Below are 22162 nucleotides of genomic sequence, written 5' to 3'. Positions count from 1 at the left end.
TTAGGACTATGTCTTAAAGTTATACATGGTTCCAGCACCATATCCTGTATCACCGAGAACCATGGTTGGGTAAGCCAATCAGGTATTATGAGAATCCCAGATGCCGAATCCTGTTGAATTTTTCTTAGTACCCAATTGATGAGGCAGAAAGGAGGAAATGCATAAATGAACCATTTCCCCCAGTGCAGTGAGAATGCATCTGTAGCTTCTGCCCCAGGATCTGGTTCCCATGATACATACCTCGGTAACTGGTGATTTAACCTGGATGCAAAAAGATCAATATCCGGCCTTCCATACTTTACTGTGATTTCAGCAAATACCGTTCTATCCAACATCCATTCAGTATTTTCATTAAATTTTTGTGACCTGGCGTCTGCCACTGAATTTAGTATCCCTGGTAGATACGTAGCCGATAACCAAATATTCCTTTGGACACACCATTGCCAAATTGAGTTTGCCAATTCATCACAAGATGTTGATATATTTCCACCCATATGATTTATATATGCCACCACCGTGGTATTATCTATCTGCAATCTAACATGCTGCTGTTTCATTCCTGAGCAATAAGATTTTAGCCCATAAAACGCACTTAACATTTCTAAGTAATTTATACCCTTAGTATTCAGTAAGTTAGCTTCTTGTATATTCCATCTCCCTCCACAGCTCGAGATGGTATCAGTTGCACCCCAACCAATTGCACTGGCATCTGTTTGTAATACCACAGACGGGTTGTCAATAACTATTGGGTTGGAACCATACTTAACATTGTGTTCCCACCATTGTAATTCTTTTATAGGTTCAATTGTTAGCTCCATTGGCCGATCAAAATGGCCTCTATTAATTTTGAGTGCTCTAATTTTCTCTCTCTGTAAATTTTGGTAATGTAATGGCCCAAATTGTACGGCAGGAAATGTGGCCACAATTTTGCCAATCATCCTGGCTACCCGTCTAATGGATGGTTTAAAAGTATTAATAAGCTCTCTGCAATCTTTTTGTAATTCTGTGGCTTTCCCTATTGGTAAAGTCACTAACATATCAATTGTGTTAATGGTGAACCCCAAGTAATCAATATTAGTTGATGGTGTTAATTTTGACTTAATTGGATGGATAATGAATCCCAGCTGTTCAAACAATTGTTTTGTGGCAACCACTGCCTGACATGCCAATTCATAAGTTTTTCCCACTATAAGTATATCATCCAAATATGCCATTAATCTATGTTTTTGTTGTCGCAGCAATGCCAAAGCTGGTTTAAGAATTTTTGTAAATAATCTGGGAGCTGACGTTAGCCCGTTTGGTAGCGTCTTGTATTGCCAAAGCTGTCCCATCCAGTTAAATTTCAAAAACCGCCTGTGTCTACCTCTGATGGGTATTGTATAGTAAGCATCTTTAAGATCAATACTTGCCATAAAGTAGCCCGCTGAAACTAACTCTTTAGCTAAAAGTATCCATTTTAAAATGAACATATTGCACAAAATTGTTAAGCGTTGATAAATCAATAATAATACGGCAACCCCCATCTTTCTTATTTCTAATAAATATGTTTGAGACAAATTCCTGTTGTTCAGGTTTGGTTTGTTCAATTACCCCTTTAGTGAATAATCTTTGTAGTTCTATGTGAGCTTTAGCTTGTTCCAATTTAGTAAGCATGTATATTCTGTCCGGTGTATGTTGTACTGGAGGGTTTTGTTTGTGTAGAAACTCTATCAGATATCCCTTAATACTGCTAAGGATATATCTGTCCATAGTTATATTACACCATGCTTCCAAATGAAGTTGCAATGTCCCTCCAACTTCCGTGCTCCCTATTAATTCTGGAGCCCCAGATTCACCTACCTCCATGGTTATCGGTGGTAACTGAGTTATTTTCTCGTTTTCATTCGTGGTTGTGGAGGGCCTTGAGGTTGAGGTTGGGGTAGCTGCTGAAGTAGAGGCTTCCGCATCTTCCACAGTGGTCGTCCCGGGCCAAACCCTAAAAAAGGACGCTGCTGCTGGGTACCTCTGGCCTCTCTCCAATTCTTTGTACTATTATTATAAAAACTACCTTTCTTAGGAGGCCCATAAGGTTGATATCTCTTCCCTAGATATCCTTTGGATGCTCTAATCAGCCCCAAAGTCTTGGCCTCCTCATCCAAATCTTTAACCTGTTTGGACAGGTCTCCCCCAAATAACAGGGTTTGGGGTCATAGCCCTTTGCTTACATAATATAGCGAACTTCGGGTCTAGAGCCGGCTGAATGGCCCCCTTTCGAATGTTATTTAGTTCAAACTGCACGTTGCAAAATAGTGCTAAGGCATCCTTGTGGTCACTAGTCATGTCCACCTTATCTAACGTGCAGGCCAAGGCTGTTATGCCCGCCGTGAGACCTTTCAGGGCATTTTGGATTTTAATATCCTGACTCCTAATGCCCGCCCCAACATGTCACCAAATGCACCGGTTAACACTGGCTACATTAAGAGCGCCACAATTTCCCGGGGGTAAATGCCTTGCCAACACTTCAGCAAAAGTATTAGCTTGCAGTTGATGGGTGGACATGTATTCAATACTTGCAGCCATCCTGTCCTCGAGATCCTTCCCAGTTTGTTCCTGCTGGAAGTACTGGCCCACCATGTCCAGCAGGTTGTTTTTCTTCCCTTCAATAGGAGAAGGTGGCTCCACCTCCTGCTCAGATTCTGAGCCAGTCAGACCTTCAATACCCTCCTCAGAGGAGTCTGATATTTCCTGCAGCCCTTTATGGGAAACTGCTGTGGGACTTATATTTTGCCCACTGTGGCTATCCTCCATATCGCGGAGCCTGCCACTCTGGATAATTTCATCCAGCAACCGCTCCAGCCGACTTCCATGCTCTCGGGCACTAGTCGATCGCGGGTGCTTAAATCTATCGGACCGCTCCTGCCGACCTTGGTGCTCTTGGGCACTAGTCTTTCCCGCAGCCGGTCCCCATGCCTACGGGCACTGGTCGCTCCCGGCCGCCCGATATACTCCTGCCGCTCCTCACGGTCCCGGTACTCACGGGCACCTGTCGCTGGCGGCTGATCATCCTCCAGCCACTCGTACGGCTTTCCAGCTCCGTAAAACTGGCCGCTCCTGGCTGCTCCATATCCCGCAGCTGCTCGTCGCTTCTCCGGTACTGGTAAGTACTATCTCGCGGCTGCTCCATGACCATATCATTTTGAACGTGATGCAATTTTTGCGTTACCTTCCCGCCCGGCCGAGAAGTAGATTTTGCCGGTGCGGGGTTTAAGTCGGGCACAGCTGGTTCCTCCATAGGAATCTCCTGTGGCGTCGGCTGCTGCTGCAGGTCCCCGGCTCCTTCCCGACTTACGTGCTGCACCTTCCTCACCGACTTTCTCAGAGTTACTCTGTCCATTTCCTACAAAAGTTTAAAATGCAGAGTCACTTACCTGCCGTTCGTCGGCTTTTTTTCTTCTCCCATTCAAGGGGACGTCCTCCCCAGGTGTGACTCGTTGCAATGCGTGTAGCGATATGACACGCATGCGTCGTAAGCGGGGTTCTTCACGTAGTCACTCACGTGACTACGAAGTAAAATATCACAAATATCAAAAACTCACCCGATAGTAATTTAGACCATTTTGTGTAAGTGATGCTGCAAATTAATTGACTGCAGTACCTGGAAATCCGATTAATATTCTGCACCATGTATTAGTTTGAGATATAGCACGGAAACAGGCCCTTCGACCCACTGAGTCCGTCCTGACCAGCGATCATCCGTGCTCCAGCACTATCTTACCCACGAGGAACAACTTACATTTTTTACCAAAGATACCAAATGCATGGAATGGGATGCGATTGCAACTGCTTCTCATTACATGACAACATCCCACCAATGCATCTGATGCGTTAATGCATTACACACACTAATGTAATGCCCATACAATGCCATTTCTCAGCTGCTGAGTTTAGTTCAGAGATACAGCCTCCGCGGAAACAGACCCTTTGGCCCAATGAGTCCGCACTGACCAGTGATCCGCGTGCATTAACACCACCCTACACACACTAGGGACAATTTATGTTTATACCAAGCCAATTAACCTACAAACCTGTACGTCTTTGGAGTTTGGGAGGAAAACGAAGATCTCAGAGAAAACCCATGCAGGCACGGGGAGAACGTACAAACTCCGTACAGACAGCACCCATGGTCAGGATCAAACCGATGTCTCGGGCGCTGTAAAGAAGCAACTCTACTGCTGCGCCACATGCTGCCCTATGCTACTGCCAGCATTGATACCGGTGGGGGCGCTGCACTGGCAGCAGCCCTGTCAGCAGCGTGTTAGTCTTTTCAACTTTTTTAATTTTTTTAGTATGTCTTAAAGTCTGTTTTTAGTGTTTCTTAGTGTGTTTTGAGTGGGGGGTGGTGTGGGGGGGTAAGGGGGAAACCGTTTCGGCCGCCTCCTCCATGGAGAGGCGACTTTTTCCAGGTCGCCTCCCCCGTGGCCTAACAGCGAGGATCGGCGCGGCCTTTCCCGGAGACGCGCCCGGGGCTCGGGACTCCGGCGGCGGGTGCAGCGTGGACTGTCAGCACGGAGCTGGGGCTCGCTGGAGGGGAGCGCTCCGTTCCGTTGGCCCGCAGCAGACGGCAGCCTGAAGCCACGGTCTGCACAGCTCCAGCTGGCGCGGCGTCTACAGCCCGGGATCCCTCGTGGGGGACCCGGGGGGAAGAAGAAGCTTCCTCCGCCGGCCCGCGGCCAACTTCTACCGCGGGTCCGGTATGGACTTACATCTTACGCTTCCCCCGAGGGAGCTTCGACGCAGGCGGCCCTGCAGGGCGGTGCGGCTACGGCTGCGACGTGGAGGAACTTTAAATCTTCGGCCGCCGGCCTGCGGCCTACACCAACTAAAAGCCGCGGTCTCCGGTGGGGAGGAGCCGACTCTGGACTTACCTGGACTTGTACCTTGTCCTTTTACCATCTGGACGCCCGCAGCAACGGCTGCGGAGGGTTGAGGTCCCGACCACGGGGGGAAATGGAGGAGGACTGGCCAAATTGTGTGCCTTCCACCACAGTGATGAATGTTGTGGTGGATGTTTATGTTAAAAATTTATTGTGTTTTTGTGTGTGCCCTTTATCATTGTATCGCTGCTGACGTATCATTTCACTTACACTTTTTGTGCAATGTGACAAATAAACGTTGTATTGTATTGATTGCAGCTCTGAGCACCAAGGCAATGGCAGAGCTCTGACAGTCACAGACAGACCATGGTACCATGTGCACAAAGTAACAGCACTTAAAGGGCACTCACAACAGGAGGTTTCCGCAAGTAACTGCAGACCTCTACTGAGGATGTCAAGAGTGTTTTATTGTCATGTGTCTAAGACAGAACAATGACATTCTTGCAGCAGCACAACAGAATATGTAAACATGGTACTCTGTAAATAATATAATAAACATGAAAAATAAGTCTGCACGGTTGTGCAGCGGTAGGGTTGCTGCCTTACAGACGTTGGTTCCATCCTGACTACGGGTGCTGCCTGTATGAAGTTTGCACATTCTCCCTGCGACAGCGTGGGTTTTCTCTGGGTGCTCCAGTTCCCTCCCACACTCCAAAGACATACAAGTTTGTAGGTTCGTTGGCTTGGGTAAAAATGGTAAATTGTCCCTAGTGTGTAGGATAGTGTTCATGTACGGGGATTGCTGGTCAGCGCGGATTAACGTGCTTGCATCACATGACACTACTGTCAATCCCCACTTAAAAACTGGCACTTGGCAAGTACAAGTACTAGAGTATAAGGCCAAGACAAAGTCTTAACTGTCTACACGATCCATCTCACTCCATGTCACCCCTTTTATCTAGCAAGGTAACTCACATCACGGTCTGCATACCAGAAATCATCAGAACAAATGCAACCAAACTGGAGATGCTGGAAGACAGAGCGATAGTCAAGATAGTGGTAGGAGTTGGAGGGCCTGCAATGGATATTGGTTCATGAGTAATGGAGAAGTCAGGAAAGGGAAGGAAATTGTCAGAGACAGACCACGTGGCAGAGAGCAGGGTGAAAGTTGGCAGCAAAGATGCTGAAATATTCAAGCTCAGTTCAAGTGCAGGATGCAGCACCAATAGTTATCAGTTTAACAGGGACAGAGGAGGAATTAATTTACGCAAAGAAAGGTGATGTTGCTTACAAAATCACGGGCGGCATGGTGATGCAGCGGTAGAGCTACTGCCTCACAACGCCAGAGACCCGGGTTCAATCCTGACTACGGGTGCTGTCTGTACGGGGTTTGTACATTCTCCCGGTGACCTGCGTGCGTTTTCCTCCGAGTGCTACGGTTATAATTGTAAACTGCCCCCAGTGTGTGTGTGTGTGTGTGTGATATTGTACGGGGACCAGTGGTCAGCACGCTCGGTGGGCTGAAAGGCCTGTTTCAGCACTGTATCTCTAAACTAACAAAAAAGTACCCAGCTCAGAATTACCTGAACAGAGGTGTATGGAGCAGGCAGAAGCAAGTAAAGAAGGCGGAAGATGCATCATTGCCTCAGAGGATACCAATCATTAATAATTACAAGAATCAAATAGAAAATAAGAAATGGCTGATTATAGAGTCATAGAATGAAATAGCATAAACATGGGCCCATCGATTTAACTTGCCCACAACAGGTCCTATCTGCACGTCCCACCTGCCTGCGTTTGCTCATATCCCTCTAAACCTGTCCTATCCATGTACCTATCTAACTGTTTCTTAAACTTTGCGAAAGTCCCTGCCTCAACTACCTCCTCTGGCAGCTGGTTCCATACACCCACCATCCTTTGTGTAAAAAAGTTACCCCTCAGGTTCCCATTAAATCTGTTCCCCCCCCCTCACCTTAAACCTATGTCCTCTGGTTCTCCATTCACCTATTCTGGGCAAGAGACTTTGTGATCACGAACTATTCCTCTAATGACTTTGTACACTTCTATAAGATTACCCCTCATCCTCCTGCGCTCCAAGGAACAGAGTCCTAGCCAGCCTGCTCAGGCCCTCAACTCCTGGCAACATCTTCGTAAATCTTCTCTCCACTTTTTCCAGCTCAACAACATCTTTTCACTAACGGTGTCAAAATCTGAACACAATACTCTAAATGCAGCCTCACCTACGTCTTATATAACAGCAACATGACCTCCCAACTTGCTCTGTACTCAATACTCTGACTGATGAAGGCCAATGTGCCAAAAGCCTTTTTCACCACCCTATTTACCTATGACGCATCTTTCAAGGAACCATGCACCTGCACTCCTAGATCCCTCTGCTCTACAACACACCCCAGTGCCATCCCATCCACTGTAAAGGCCCTGCCCATGTTGAGCTTCCCAAAATCCAACACCTCACATTTCTCTTTATTAAATTCCAACAACTATTCCTCAGCTCACCTGCCCATCCGATCAAGATCCTGCTGCAATTTTTGACAACTATCTTCGCTCTCTGCAATGCCACCCACATTAGTATCATCTGCAAGCTTGATTATCACGCTGGCGAGGCAGGCAGTGCTTCTGAAACATGAACCTTCATCTTGAGGATGAAGCAGTAGCTGTGAACATTGCAGATGAACTATGACCAGGCCATTCCTGTCAAGCTATTGCAGGCCAGTTTAGCCGGCAATTCTACATTGCAGAATAACATCTGCGATCGAGTTAAAAATGACAAAATGAACACAAAATTACTCCCTGTTACTGCTTGGGCAACTGCAGGGACAAGACAATTTGCTCTCTGAGGATCTGTTACACAAGGTGGTTAATAACTGGAACTTACTACCTAAAGTGGTGGTGAAATCAGAGGCAAATGCTGTCTGATGAAAAACGTTGTGTCTACCTGAGGTGAACACAGGTTTGAAAATTGTAGTGGCTCCCAGAGGGTAAGGTTTATTTGTTCTCCATATCTATCAGTGTAATCTAATCAAAATTGATATTTTTCAGAGGAAGATGTGATAACCAATATTCTAGGCCAATGTATGTTCCTTGGGAAACTCAGTTCCCACTGCTGTGGAGCAGCACTTTGTTGGCTGTGGTTTCCCTAACCTGACCTCACAGGACTATGTCCATGCTGGTGCTTTTGTTCCTGTCCAGGAACGATGCAGTGCACGTGGACCATCGCACTGAGGAAGCTGTGGTGGGAGCGTTGCCAGGGCAACGCAGTCCCCCACACCACAGCACTCGACAGGAAGGCTTGATGGGGAAGTGAAGCCCTATATACACTCTGGAGCCCTCCCCCCAACACCTGGCCCCACTGACACAGTTACTTTCTATGGCAAGGTGGCACCGAGCAATTACCACCAGCAACAACAAGGCTTCAGATGGTGGAAACTAACGTCCCATACACAGGTCTGAAGAAGGGTCTCGACCCGAAACATCACCCATTCCTTCTCTCCAGAGATGTTGCCTGTCCCGCTGAGTTACTCCAGCTTTTGTGTCTATCTTCGGTTAAAACCAGCATCTGCTGTTCCTTCCTACACATCCCATACACGGTTATATTAATGAGAATCATAGTCATAGCGTCTTTCAGTGTGGAAACAGGCCCTTCAGCCCAACTTGCCCACACTGGCCAACATGTCCCAGCTACACTAGTCCCACCTGCCTGCGTTTGGCCCATAACCCTCTCAACCTGAGCTATCCATGTACCTGTCTGTTTCTTAAATGTTGCGACCGTACCTGCTTCAACTAACCTCTTCCATCAGCTCGTTCCACACACCGACCACCCTTTGCATGAGAAGGTTACCACTCAGGTTCCTATTAAATCTTTCCCCCCTCACCTTAAACCTCTGTATTGAAATAAAAGAGTAAAAACAAAACCACTTAACTTCCCTTACTTCACCCATCATTTGAAAAGTTTAGTTTAGTTTAGAGATACAGAGCAGAAACAGGATTTTCAGCTTATTAAGTCCGCATTGCCCGGCGATCCCCGCACACTAACACTATCCTACACACACTAGCGACAATTGTTTTAAATTTACCAAGCCAATTAACCTACAAACCTGTACGTCTTTGGAGTGTGGGAGGAAACCGAAGATCTTGAAAAAATCCCACGCAGGTCACGGGGAGAACGTACAAGTCCCATACAGACAGCACCCCTAGTCGGGATAGAATCCGGGTCTCCACCACTGTAGGTGTTGTAAGGCAGCAACTCTACTGCTGTGCTACTGTGCAGCACACTCTCTCTCTCTGTCCTTCCACCACCCTAGTTCTCGGTGGGCTGAAGGGCCTGTTTCCGCACTGTATATCTAAACTAAACTGAGATGCTGCCTGACATGCTGAGTTGCTCCAGCACTCTGTGTCTATCGTGGGAGGGAGTTGGGTCACTGGAGGACACATGCACAGGCATCTGACCTCCAGTGCGTTCTGTCCTTCTATGGTAGAGTGGCCGACTGCTTCCTTGTACGAACACCAGCACAATCCAGACTTTCTTTTATTCTAGGTAGACAAAAATGCTGGAGAAACTCAGCGGGTGAGGCAACATCTATGGAGTGAACGACATAGGCAATGTTTCAGGCCGAAACCCTTCAGACTTTCCAACATCTGCAGTTCCTTCTTAAAATTTATTTTATCCTGTCTTTTCGATGTTCCAAGCAAATTATTGACACTTGGAGGAATTGTGAATGTGCATCCTTGATGGGATGGACAGGTTTGGAGGGATGTGGTCCAAACGCAGGCAGAATGGACTAGCGTAGCTGGGACATGTTTGCCGGTGAGTGCAGGTTGGGCTGAAGGGCCTGTTTCCACACTGTATCACTCTATCGCTTGGGCTTGGGTGCATGGCCAATCACAAGCTGCATAGGCGTGATGGGCTGTACATCTGAAGACAACTTATTTCCATGTTTCCGGAGGATGTCTGGACAAAGATAGATTGTTTTTGGAAATGGAAGGGTGGGCTACTGGGCAAAGCGTGCTTTTTCCGAGAATTTGTTAGTACAGCAGTCCACTTTCATGCATGTGTCAAGACAGTTGGGCGGTAAATCACAAAGTGGAACGTACAGCGGAAAGGTTGGTTGAATACTAACTCTCTGGAGCGGTTAGTTTAGCGTTTTGACTCAGTAACACCCTATAGTGTGAAAACCTATTGTCTTGGTGCCCACACTGAGGTCTTGATGTTCTTCCTCAGTGTGATGCCCAGAACTTACATTTCCTGTTACAGGTGGTTCAGCCTGGGGACTTTCTCGTTTGCACATACAATTCCCCTATTTATAAAACAACCGACCAGCATCCGCAGTTCCTCCCTACACATTTTGCAGAATCTCCTCAAGGTACCCTTACTTCTCCTCCTCGCTCCGACAAGTTCTGCAATACCCCCTCTCTAGCTGCACTCCCTCTGTGATTCCTCCTGCTATCGTAAGTCCTGTCAATATCTCTCATTCCCCTTTCCCCTGATTCTCAGTCTGAAGAAGGGTGTCGACCTAAGACGTCACCCATTCCTTCTCTCCAGAGATGCTGCCTGCCCTGCTGAGTTACTCTGGCTTTCTGTTTCTGTCTTCAGTTTAAACCATCATCTACAGTTCCTTCCTACACAAGTGACTCTCCAACGTTTTTCCACCACCACCTTGACATTTCAATCCATTTAGCACTTAATCTGGGATTGTGTTTATGTATGGTAATAATTTCCTGAACAGTATACAAAAAAGAATTTCACTGTACCTCAGTACATCTGATAATAAAGAACCATTGAATCATTGTATGATAAGAGGATTTAAAAGACATTTAGACAAGTACATGGATAGGACAGGTTTAGAGGGATATGGGCCCAATGCAGGCAGGTGGGACTAGTGTAGATGGAGCATATTGGTCTGCATGGGCAAGTTGGGCCTGTGTCTGTGTTGTATGACTTCAGCATGCATATTGAGAAGATGCATCTTGCAACCACAGTCACGCAGCACAAGAGTAAAGAAGCAACAAATTTGTGCGACACGATAATTAGGTGACAGTTCAATTATGTTCATAAGATAGGAATGGAATTAGGCCATTTGGCCCATCAAGTCTACTCCGCCATTCATCATGCTTGATCTATCCCTCCCTCGTAACCCCATTCTCCTGCCTATTATTTGAGCATGATACATTTGAGCAGACTCCAAGCCAAATATTTTGATGCGACACATTCATTGCTAAAATATCAGTCATGCTAGAGTCATATATCAGCCCAACTTTGCCATGCTGACCAACATGCCCCATCACACTAGTCCCACCTGCCTGCATTGAGCCCATATCCATATAAACCTGTCCTATCCATATACATAGAAACATAGAAAATAGGTGCAGGAAGAGGCCATTCGGCCCTTCGAGCCAGCACCGCCATTCATTGTGATCATGGCTGATCGTCTCCTATCAATAACCCGTGCCTGCCTTCTCCCCATATCCCTTGACTCCACTAGCCCCTAGAGCTCCAACTCTCTTATATCTGTCTTATACCTCTCTTATACCTGTCCAAATGTCTTTTAAATCATCTTACAGTGTACAGTGTTCTTTATTATCACATGTACTGAGGTACAGTGACATGCCTTTTCCCCATACATTACAGAAAACTACCATCCATAAGCACGATCACAGATTAAGTACAAAGTGTATAGAAAGAGCTCACTGAGACATGCAAGAATCGCCAGGTTTTGGCGCCATTTTCTAAATCCAAGCTACAGCTGTCCATAAAGGCCCATTGCAGCCGTTCCCTCCGTCTGGATCGTCCAGTAAACTGTCGTCGCTCTCCTCGCCTGGCCATCTTCAGCCTTTGTGGTCCAGGGATGCCTCCCACAGCTAACCTTGAGTGTAAGACCCTGGTTCTTCTTAACGGCCGTTGGTTGTTGTATCCACCGTCGCCTACTCCCTCCACCCTCCTCTCCGGTCCTCAGGGATAAGCAGGGGCTGTTCGGCGGTTCCCTCTCCAGGCAGGTTTCCCGGTTCCGCAGCGGGTGAGCTAGGCCTGTTGCCGAGTCCCCGACGGTCCAGCCTCAACTATCTCATTTACTTTTAGACATTTAGAGATACAACCGGAAACAGGCTCTTCGGCCCACCGAGTCCAAGCAGACCAGTGATCACCCCGTATACGAACATTATCCTACACACCAGGAACAATTTACAATTTTTACCAAAGCCAATTAACATACAAACCTGTAGACCATTTACAGTGTGGAAGGAAACTGGAGATCCCAGAGAAAACCCACGTGATCACAGGGAGAACGTACAAACTCCGTGCAGACAGCACCCATAGTCAGGATCAAACCCCTCTGGTGCTATATGGCGCCAACTCGACCCAACTGGCAGCTCGTTCCATTTACACACCACCCTGCGTGAAAAAGTTGCTCCTCAGATTCCTGTTAAATCTTTCCCCTATCATGTTAAAAAAATGTCCTCTGGTTCTTGATTCTTCTACGCTGGTGAAAGACTGCGCATTCACCCTATTTATTCCCGTGAGCAGGTACAGCAAGCACAGTACCTGGAAACAAAGGGGAAGCCTCCATTGTGTGGGGAAACGTGGCTGATGGGCAGGACTTCAGGTCAGAATAAAGCGCAGGGGACTTCTGCCCCCTCTCCCTACTATCCTACTGGCCAACGTACAGTCCCTTGAAAACAAAGTGGAGGACTTAAGGGCAAGGCTGCTTTATCAAAGGGAGCTGAGGGAAAGCTCCGTGTTCTGTTTCACAGAGACATGGCTCACCCCCAGCTCCCCAGACTCAGCGGTCCAGCCTGAAGGGTTATCCATCCACCGCATGGACCGTACGCAGGCATCTGGGAAAGGGAGAGGAGGGGACGTCTGCCTCATGGTTAACTCTGCGTGGTGCTCAGTCGTGGCACTCCTGTCCAACTCCTGCTCTCCACACCTCGAACATCTGGTGGTGAAGTGCCGCCCCTGCTACCTCCCAAGGGAATTCACCTCCATTATTCTGACCGCGGTCTACATCCCACCCCAGGCAGACGTCCGTCTGGCACTGGAGGAGCTGCACGCCGTGGTCAACAAACACCAGACGTCTTACCCCGAGGCATTTACCACCATTGCTGGGGACTTCAATAAAGCAAACCTAAAGAAATCACTCCCTAACTTCCACCAACATGTCTCCTGCTGCACCAGAGGACCTAACACCCTCGACCAGTGCTACACCACCATCAAGAATGCCTATCGTTCTATCCCTCACCCTCACTTTGGTAAATCCGACCATACCACGGTGCTGCTACTTCCTGCCTACAGGCAGCAATTGAATAGCGCACCCCCAGAGGTGAGGACAGTACAGAGCTGGTCGGGGGGGGGGGGCAGAGGAACAACTCCAGGACTGTTTGGAGTCTGTAGACTGGGCAATGTTCAAGGACTCGGCAACGGACTTGAATGAATATACCACAGTCGTTACAGACTTCGTAAAGAAATGTGTGGAGGACTGCATCCCTACAAAAACCTTCCGGGTGTTTCCCAATCAGAAACGTTGGATGAACTTTGAGATCCGCACTCTTCTGAAGTCCAGACACAAGGCATTCACGTCCGATGATACAGTGGCCTACATGAAGTCCATCAAAAAGGCCAAAAGGGACTTCTGCTCCAAACTGGAAGATGAGACAGATGTTCGGCAGCTGAGGCAGGGCCTGAATGCAATCACCTCCTACAAGGCGAAACCAGGAGGCAGCTCGAATGTCGGCGAAACATCACTCCCAGACGAGCTCAATGCATTTTACGCATGCTTTGACAGGGAGAATACTGATGTGCCTTCCTGATCACCCATTCGCTGTGATGGCATTTCAGTCTCAGTCACAGAGGCCGACGTCAGGAAATCCTTCAGAGGGGTGAACCCCCAAAAAGCACTTGGACCTGATGGTATACCCGGTCGTGTTCTAAAAACCTGTGCGGACCAACTGGCTGGAGTTTTTATGGACATTTTCAACCTCTCACTTCTGAGGTCTGAGGTTCCCACCTGCTATAAAAGGGCATCAATTATACCAGTGCCCAAAAAGAGTGAGGTGATGTGCCTCAATGACTCGACCAGTGGCACTAACGCCGGTGGTGATGAAGTGCTTTGAGAGGTTGATCACGGAGCAAATCAACTCCTACCTCAACAAAAACCTGGACCCACTGCAGTTCGCTTACCGCCACAACAGATCAACGGTGGAAGCGATCTCGCTGGTCCTCCACACCGCTCTGGACCACTTGGACAACAAAAACTCATATGTCAGGCTGCTATTCATCGATTACAGCTCGGCATTTAACACAATCATCCCCTCCAAACTGGTTACCAAACTCGCAGAACTGGGTCTCTGCGCATCCCTCTGCAACTGAATCCTCGACTTCCTCATTCACAGATCACAGTTTGTTCGTATTGGTGGAAATGTGTCAGCCTCGATAACAATCTGCACGGGAGCACCTCAAGGCGGTGTGCTCAGCCCCCTGCTGTACTCACTCTATACTCATGACTGCATAGCCAGTCACATTGCGAACTCCATCATCAAGTTCGCTGACGACACCACTATTGTGGGGTGTATCACTGATGGGGATGAGTCAGAGTATAGAAGAGAGATCGAGCAACTGTCCATATGGTGCCAGCACAATAACCTGGCCCTCAACATCAGCAAAACCAAGGAACTGATTGTGTACTTTGGAAGGAGTAGGAGGGGGACCCACAGCCCCATTTATATCAACGGATCGATTGTTGAAAGGGTCAAGAGCTTCAAATTCCTGGGCGTGCACATCTCTGAAGATCTTTCCTGGTCCAAGAACTAATGCAATTATCAAGAAAGCTCTTCAGCGCCTCTACTTCCTGAGAAGATTACGGAGAGTCGGTTTGTCAAGGAAGACTCTCTCTAACTTCTACAGGTGCACAGTGGAGAGCATGCTGACTGGATGCATCGTGTCTTGGTTCGGCAACTTGAGCGCCCTGGAGAGGAAAAGACTACAAAAAGTAGTAAACATTGCCCAGTCCATCATCAGCTCTGACCTTCCTTCCATCAAGGGGATTTATCGCAGTCGCTGCCTCAAAAAGGCTGGCAGTATCATCAAAGACCCACACCATCCTGGCCACACACCCATCTCCCTGCTACCTTCAGGTAGAAGGTACAGGAGCCTGAAGACTGCAACAACCAGGTTCAGGAATAGCTAGTTCCCCACAGCCATCAGGCTATTAAACCTGGCTCGGACAAAACTCTGATTATTCCTCATCAACATCTTGTACAGCTGTAACACAACGCAACTTCGAGACTCAATACCCTGACTGATGAAGGCTAATGCACCAATAGCCTTCGTGACTACTCTATCGAACTGTGAAGCTAGTTTCAGGGACCCATGTACCTGCACTCCTAGATCTCTCTGTTCAACAACACTACCCAGAGCCCAGCCATTCACTATGAAGGTCCTGCCCTGCGTTGACTTTGTAAAATGCAACACCTTGCAGTTAAACTCCATCAACCATTCCTCTTCCCACTTGGCCAACTGATCAAGATCCTGCTGTGATATTTGATAACAATCTTCGCTATCTATGTCACCACCCAAGTTAGTGTCATCTGCAAACTCACTAATCATGCCTTGTACATTCTCATCCAAATCATTGATATAAACCACACACAGCAATGTGCCCATGTGGCACACCACTAGTCACAGGGCTCCGACCATAAAAACAACCTCCACCATCACCCTCTGCTTCCTTCCATGAAGCCGATTCTCTATCCAGTTGGCTAGCTCTCCCTCACAACTTTGCCCTCATCAACCTTTCTGGTTACATCTTCAAAACTAGAAACTCAGTTTAAAGAAACTTGAAATGAAGTTAATTTTAGGAAGAAGCACACAGAAATCCACGGATAAAATCTAACCATCCAACAATCTAAAAATACAGCCTCATATTACTACTTAATATTTAATTAATCGATTTAAAATATAATTTTCTAATCATGAGAGGAACAGTACAAAAAACAATACAAAAACTGGATACACCAAAGTTGTAAACTAACTGCAGATGAAGATGGTGTATGTGCAACTTTTGGGTTTCAGTCCACAATGACCTGATACGTCCTATATTGAGCCATTGATGGTTTCTTAAATGATTGTAGGATTTTGCCCTGTACAGATTTGTCTGAAGGCTCATTTCATAGGTTGCCATCTGCAAGAAGATCATTGTTTCAATGTTAAAACTCCTTCATAGTATCTCCTTGCTGCAGCACTAGAAATACATTTTGAACCCTTTGTCTGTGTTGTGCACAGCACTTAAACATTTTCCCTTTATGTTCCATGACCAGAATGGCACAGAATACTCAGAAAACAGAAGTATGCGACAATGTTCTGTTCTGTGAAGGATGATGTCAACAGGGGAAACATGGAGCACAAAATTGACCCATACTGGGTTATGGGGAGAAGGCAGGAGAATGGGGTTAGGAGGGAGAGATAGATCAGCCATGACTGAATGGCGAAGTAGACTTGATGGGCTGAATGGCCTAATTCTGCTCCTATCACTTATGAAATGAGATAATAACATGAAAACAAAAAACCCCGTGCCAACTAATCAGTAATGCGTGAAGGATGAAATCATGTTCAAAGCAAGGTCTGGCATAAAGCAGGAAGGAAGTGGAGGATGGAAGGGTAGCTCAGTAGATGGCAATGGGCCAAATGAGGGTACTGCCAGAGATAAGAAGACATTAGAGGCCAAAGCCAAGGAGTGACGAGATGGGATCAAAAGAGGCCAAGAAAATACTTCAACAGGGTGGCACAGCGGTAGAGTTGCTGCCTTACAGCGCCAGAGGCGTGGGTTCAATCCTGGCGACAGGCGCTGTACGTTCTACCCGTGACTGCGTGGGTTTTCTCCGTGATCACCAGTTTCCGCCCACACTCCAAAGACGTACAGGTTTGCAGGTTAAATTGTAAATTGGCCCTAGTGTGTAGGATAGTGTTGATGTGCGGGGATCGCTGGTTGGCGTGGACTCGTTGGGCTGAAGGGTCTGTTTTCACACTCTCCAAAGGATGTTGAAAGGTTTAAATTGCAGGCGTTGGGATGTCAGGAGCCAGTTACCAATTTTTGGAAAACATGATATTGAGCCCAAAAGTAAGAGGAAGATGAAATTCACACTGCAAACATATGCCCAAACATGGAAGTGTTGTTCAAGCAATCACTTTTGTGTGTCTGCACCATATCAGCAAGATTGTGGTCATTTTCAAGAGACTCCTCTGCGCAGTACAAATTAAACACATACTATAGAACTAACAACGAACCTAACGAGATTCTCAGCACAGTTTTCCCAATTCCAACATCTTTCAATAGCCAATATTAAAATGCCCATCTAAGCTGCTACCTTTTATTTTATTAACTTACCCATTTTGGCAAATGCATATTTATGGAGGAGGATTTGTATATATTTTGGAAGAGGTGGTAAGAAACAGAGAGAAACGGAGGGTACGTTATACTTGATGTGAAGCTTTGATAAATGATGCACAATGTTACAACTAAGTGGTGATGCTGGTAGAGCTGCTGTCTCACAGCGCACGAGACCCAGGGTTTCATCCTGACATTGATGGCTGTCTGTGTGGCTGTGTGGCTGCCCGTATCCCAAATCTGTGCAGGTTTGTAAGTCAATTGACCTCTGTAAATTACCCCAAGTGTGTAGGGAGTGGATGCAAAAATGAAATAACATAGACCGATGTGTGAACGGGTGATGTACACTCCATGGGCTGAAGGGCCTGTTTCCATGTTGCATTGGAGTTTTAGAATGGTGGCTGCCATTCAGCAATGCAGATCAATATCACAAAACATCAGAGAGGTAAAGCAGTCTGTTTTAGTAACATTGGATAAAGAACACATGTGGGCCAAGACAATAAGGTAAATTCCCACAGTCTTTAAGAGGTCTTGAGATCTTTTACGGGCTCTTTAGCTGATAGGGAAGACTGGGACATAAGTTAATCAGTTATAGGAACTGAATTAGGCCATTCAGTCCTTCAAGTCTACACTGCCATTCAATCATGGCTGATTATTCTTTCCCTCTCAACCCCATTCTCCCGCCTTCTCCGCATAACCCCTCACACACGTACGAATCAAGAATCTAGCAATCTTTAATATCTTAAAAATATCCGTTGATGGCCTCCCCAGCCGTCTGTGACAAAGAATTCCACAGATTCACCAACCTCTGACTAAAGAAATTCCTCCTCATCTCCTTACTAAAGGAGATTAATTCTGAGGCCATGACCTCTGGTCTTAGACTCTCCCACTAGTGGAAACATCCTCTCCACATCCACTCTGTCTAGGCCGTTCACTATTCGGTAAGTTTCAATGAGGTGACCCCTCATCCTTCTAAACTCTAGTGATTATAGGCCCGATGCCGACAAATGCTCATCAGATGTTAACCCAATGATCCCTGGACCTGGTATAAAGTTTCATCAGAGCAACAGTGATGATGCAACATTTTCTCATACTGATATGGCGGCACGATGGCGCAGCGGTAGAGTTGCTGCCTTACAGTGCCAGAGACCCGGGTTCGATCCTGACTACAAGTGCAGTCTGTACCGAGTTTTTCCTTCTCCCCATGACCTGCGTGGTTTTCTACAAGATCTTTGGTTTACTCCCACACTCCAAAGATGTACAGGTTTGTAGGGTAATTGGTTTGGTAGTCATGTAAAATTGTCCCTAGCCTGTGTTTGTGTAGGGTAGTGTAAATGTGCAGGAATCGCTGGTCAGTGCGGACTCGGTGGGCCGAAGGGCCTGGATTTGCGCTGTATCTGTAAACTAAATTAAACTAAACTAATAGTTCATCTTGGATCATGTGCTCGAGTCTGTAAAGTGTGGCTTGTACTTACAACCCTCTGTAACACTGGTCAGCATTGTGCAATAGGACTGGATCCTCAGCCATCGGCCTGTGAACCGCCATCTACTACAATGGTTATATCAGTAAGATACCTTTGGTGGATTGCACCACACAAGGTCTGCTCTCTGTACTCAGGACCAGTGCCAAGCCTAGCCCTAATCCAGGGTCTCAACTCAAAACGTCAATGTATAGCTTTTTGCCTCTACAGATGCTGCTTGACCTGCTGAGTCCTCCCAGCTATCAGTCAGCTGATCCAGTGCCAAGTCAGATCAAATCCAAATAAACCAGGAAACTGGCAAATGGCAGGTGTGGGGCAGAGCTGGGGTGCATTACACCAGAAAGCAGTGTGCGGCACAATTGGTGCAGTGGTAGAACCTTGTTAGGAGGGAGGTTCATGTGCTAGGAAAGATTGTGTCAAAGAATCGCTGCCCTCTCAGTTACTTGGTTAACATTAGCGAGAAAATCACAAACACTAACACATCATGGCAGCACGGTGGCGCAACAGCTAAGTTGCTGCCTCACAGTAGGTATGTTGCAAAACGTACCTGAAGCGTCGCTGAAAATCTGTCCCAGCCCGTGTGCGCGATTTTGGCGCTGTTTAGAGGGGGCGGGTTTAAAACGCGATTTTCACTAGGCTGTTCCAATCGAAGATGTTCAGCCTAGTAAATCATTAACGAAAAATCGCTGGAAGACCCCGTCGCAAAAGGTATTATTAGTTTTTAAGGCCTTGTATAATAGTTATAATAGTTTAAAAATCACTCTCTAAACCCGCGACCTCACGCAACCACAGGGCCGCATGGAGCTGTATACAGAAGGTATGTAGCTTATTTTTACATTAATAAGGGCTTCTTAAGAACCCTTTATACAAAATTTACTATTGCGAGTAGCTAATTTTGGGCTCTTTATATCCCGCAGTATTTTTCTGGGCATTTGAGGGCACAAATCTACCGCAATGTGAACGTTCTAAACCAGCGCGTTCACAGGATCCCACTGATTTAAATGGACTTTAATATACAGCAATTTAACACTAAATTTGGCCTATAAATTAATGTAAATGAGATTTCAAAATCATGTTTTATTGTGAATTATTTATGAATATTATTTGGACACTTGGGCTATTTAAAAATGTTAATCATTTATTAAGAAATGGATAGATGTTTAGATCTAGTAATTGAAGTTTGAAATTAGCTACACTTGGGTAACTAACTAATTATATGTTTAAATTTCAGGTCATCCAAGTAAGATTATTTTATATTTGTTTCAGAATGGTTCAATCTATAATAACTGAAAATTTCATTCAGTTCTCTTAATTTTTAAGAAGGTTATGGCCTTTTGACTGCACACGATCATAGCTTTTTTGTCTTGTCCATAGAAAATCAATAGGGAACAAGATGCTAATTTCCGAGTATGAAAATGGCCATAACTGTTTAAATACTTGAGATATTAAAGTGAATTAGGTGTCAAATTAAACTTCGTTTTATGCTTTATCTGATGGGATAAATTACAGACATGATTTTTTAAATCTCAAAATTTTGTAACATTGCTACTCACAGCGCCAGAGACCTGGGTTCAATCCTGACTACGGGAACTGTCTGTATGGAGTTTGTACGTTCTCCCCATGACCTGCGTGGGTTTTTTCCGGGTGCTCCGGTTTCCTCCCACGCTCCAAAGATTTGCAGGTTTGTAAGTTAATTAGGCTTTGGTAAAGATTGTAAGTTACCCCTAGCGTGTGTAGGATAGTGCTAGTGCACGGGGTGATTGTTGGTCGGCGCTGACTCGGTGGACTAAAGGCCTGTTGCCATGCTGTATCTCTAAACTAAACTAAAAAAGCAGTACATGCCAAACATGATCTGCTTGCTTTCTGATGGGACCAGGCTGAATTCAGTGCCGTTTCCCAAACTCAGCTGTATGGCAAATCAGAAAAGAGTACTGGTCCCTTAGAGGCACACACCCCATGGCAGCCCCCACAGGATGCATTGGAGAAGAGAGAGACTGCAAGAGACCAGGAACGCCACAATCTATAGAGAGGGATCATACGTCACATCCGTAGCTGGTGGCCATCAATGTGATGCACAAGAGTCTCTGACCTCTCAATTACATGATTAACATTAGTGAGAAAATCACAAATACTAACAGATCATGGCAGCATGATGGTGCAGCGGTAGAATTGCAGCTTTACAGTGCCAGAGACCCAGGTTCAATACTTACTCCAGGTGCTGCCTGTGCAGAGTTTGTACGTTCTTCCTGTGGCCCACTCCAAAGACGTGCAGGTTTTTAGGGTTAATTGGCTCCGGTAAAATTGTAAATTGTCCCTAGTGTGTAGGATAGAGTTAGTGTACGAGGTGATCAGCACGGTCTCGGTGGGCCGAAGGGTCTGTTTCTGCACTGCATCCCTAAAGTTTAAAAGTCTAATCAATTTATACTAAAGAAGCTTTTCTGCACATCTGACAAGGTGGCTTCAGCAGCCAACATAATTATTGGCCTCTCTCTGTACAGTATCATCAAATCCAACAGTTTTTCCAGGAACATCACGTGCTGATATGATAACTGCAATAAACTTTCCCCGTGGACTGTTCATTAGTGGGGCAAAAACAGCAGACTTTAAACTCCAGAGATCGGCCTATGTTATAGAAACTTACAAAATTCTTAAGGGGTTGGGAGGGAGAGGGAGTTAGATGTGGCCCTTGTGGCTAAGGGGATCAGAGGGTATGGAGAGAAGGCAGGTACGGGATACTGAATTGGATGATCAGCCATGATCATATTGAATGGCGGTGCAGGCTCGAAGGGCCGAATGGCCTACTCCACCTAATTTCTATGTTTCTATGTTGGACAGGCTAGATGCAGGAAGATTGTTCCCGATGTTGGGGAAGTCCAGAACAAGGGGTCACAGTTTAAGGATAAGGAGGAAATCTTTTAGGACCGAGATGAGGAAAACTTTTTTCACACAGAGAGTGGTGAATCTCTGGAATTCTCTGCCGCAGAAGGTAGTTGAGGCCAGTTCATTGGCTATATTTAAGAGGGAGTTAGATGTGGCCCTTGTGGCTAAAGGGATCAGGGGGTATGGAGAGAAGGCAGGAACAGGATACTGAGTTAGATGATCAGCCATGATCATATTTAATGGTGGTGCAGGCTCGAAGGGCCGAATGGCCTACTCCTGCACCTATTTTCTATGTTTCTATGTCTATGAGGAAAACATTTTTCACAAAGAGAGCGTGAATCTCTGGAATTCTCTGCCACAGAAGGTAGTTGAGGCCACAGTTCATTTTTCTATATTTATGGGGGAGTTAGATGTGGCCCTTGTGGCTAAAGGGATCAGGGGGTATGGAGAGAAGGCAGGTACAGGATACTGAGCTGGATGATCAGCCATGATCATATTGAATGGCGGTGCAGGATCGAAGGGCCAAATGGCCTACTCCTGCACCTATTTTCTATGT

General features: G+C 46.3%; 1 protein-coding gene across 1 annotated transcript in view; it reads right to left on the bottom strand.

Moving 5' to 3' along the window:
- Positions 1 to 22162, bottom strand: part of LOC129694999 (plexin-B3-like) — a 58421-nt gene that overhangs the window by 22090 nt on the left and 14169 nt on the right. The window lies entirely within an intron of this gene.

Source organism: Leucoraja erinacea, unplaced genomic scaffold (assembly GCF_028641065.1).
Source record: "Leucoraja erinacea ecotype New England unplaced genomic scaffold, Leri_hhj_1 Leri_899S, whole genome shotgun sequence".
NCBI lineage: Eukaryota > Metazoa > Chordata > Chondrichthyes > Rajiformes > Rajidae > Leucoraja > Leucoraja erinaceus.
This window is presented reverse-complemented; position numbering and strand designations above follow the sequence as displayed.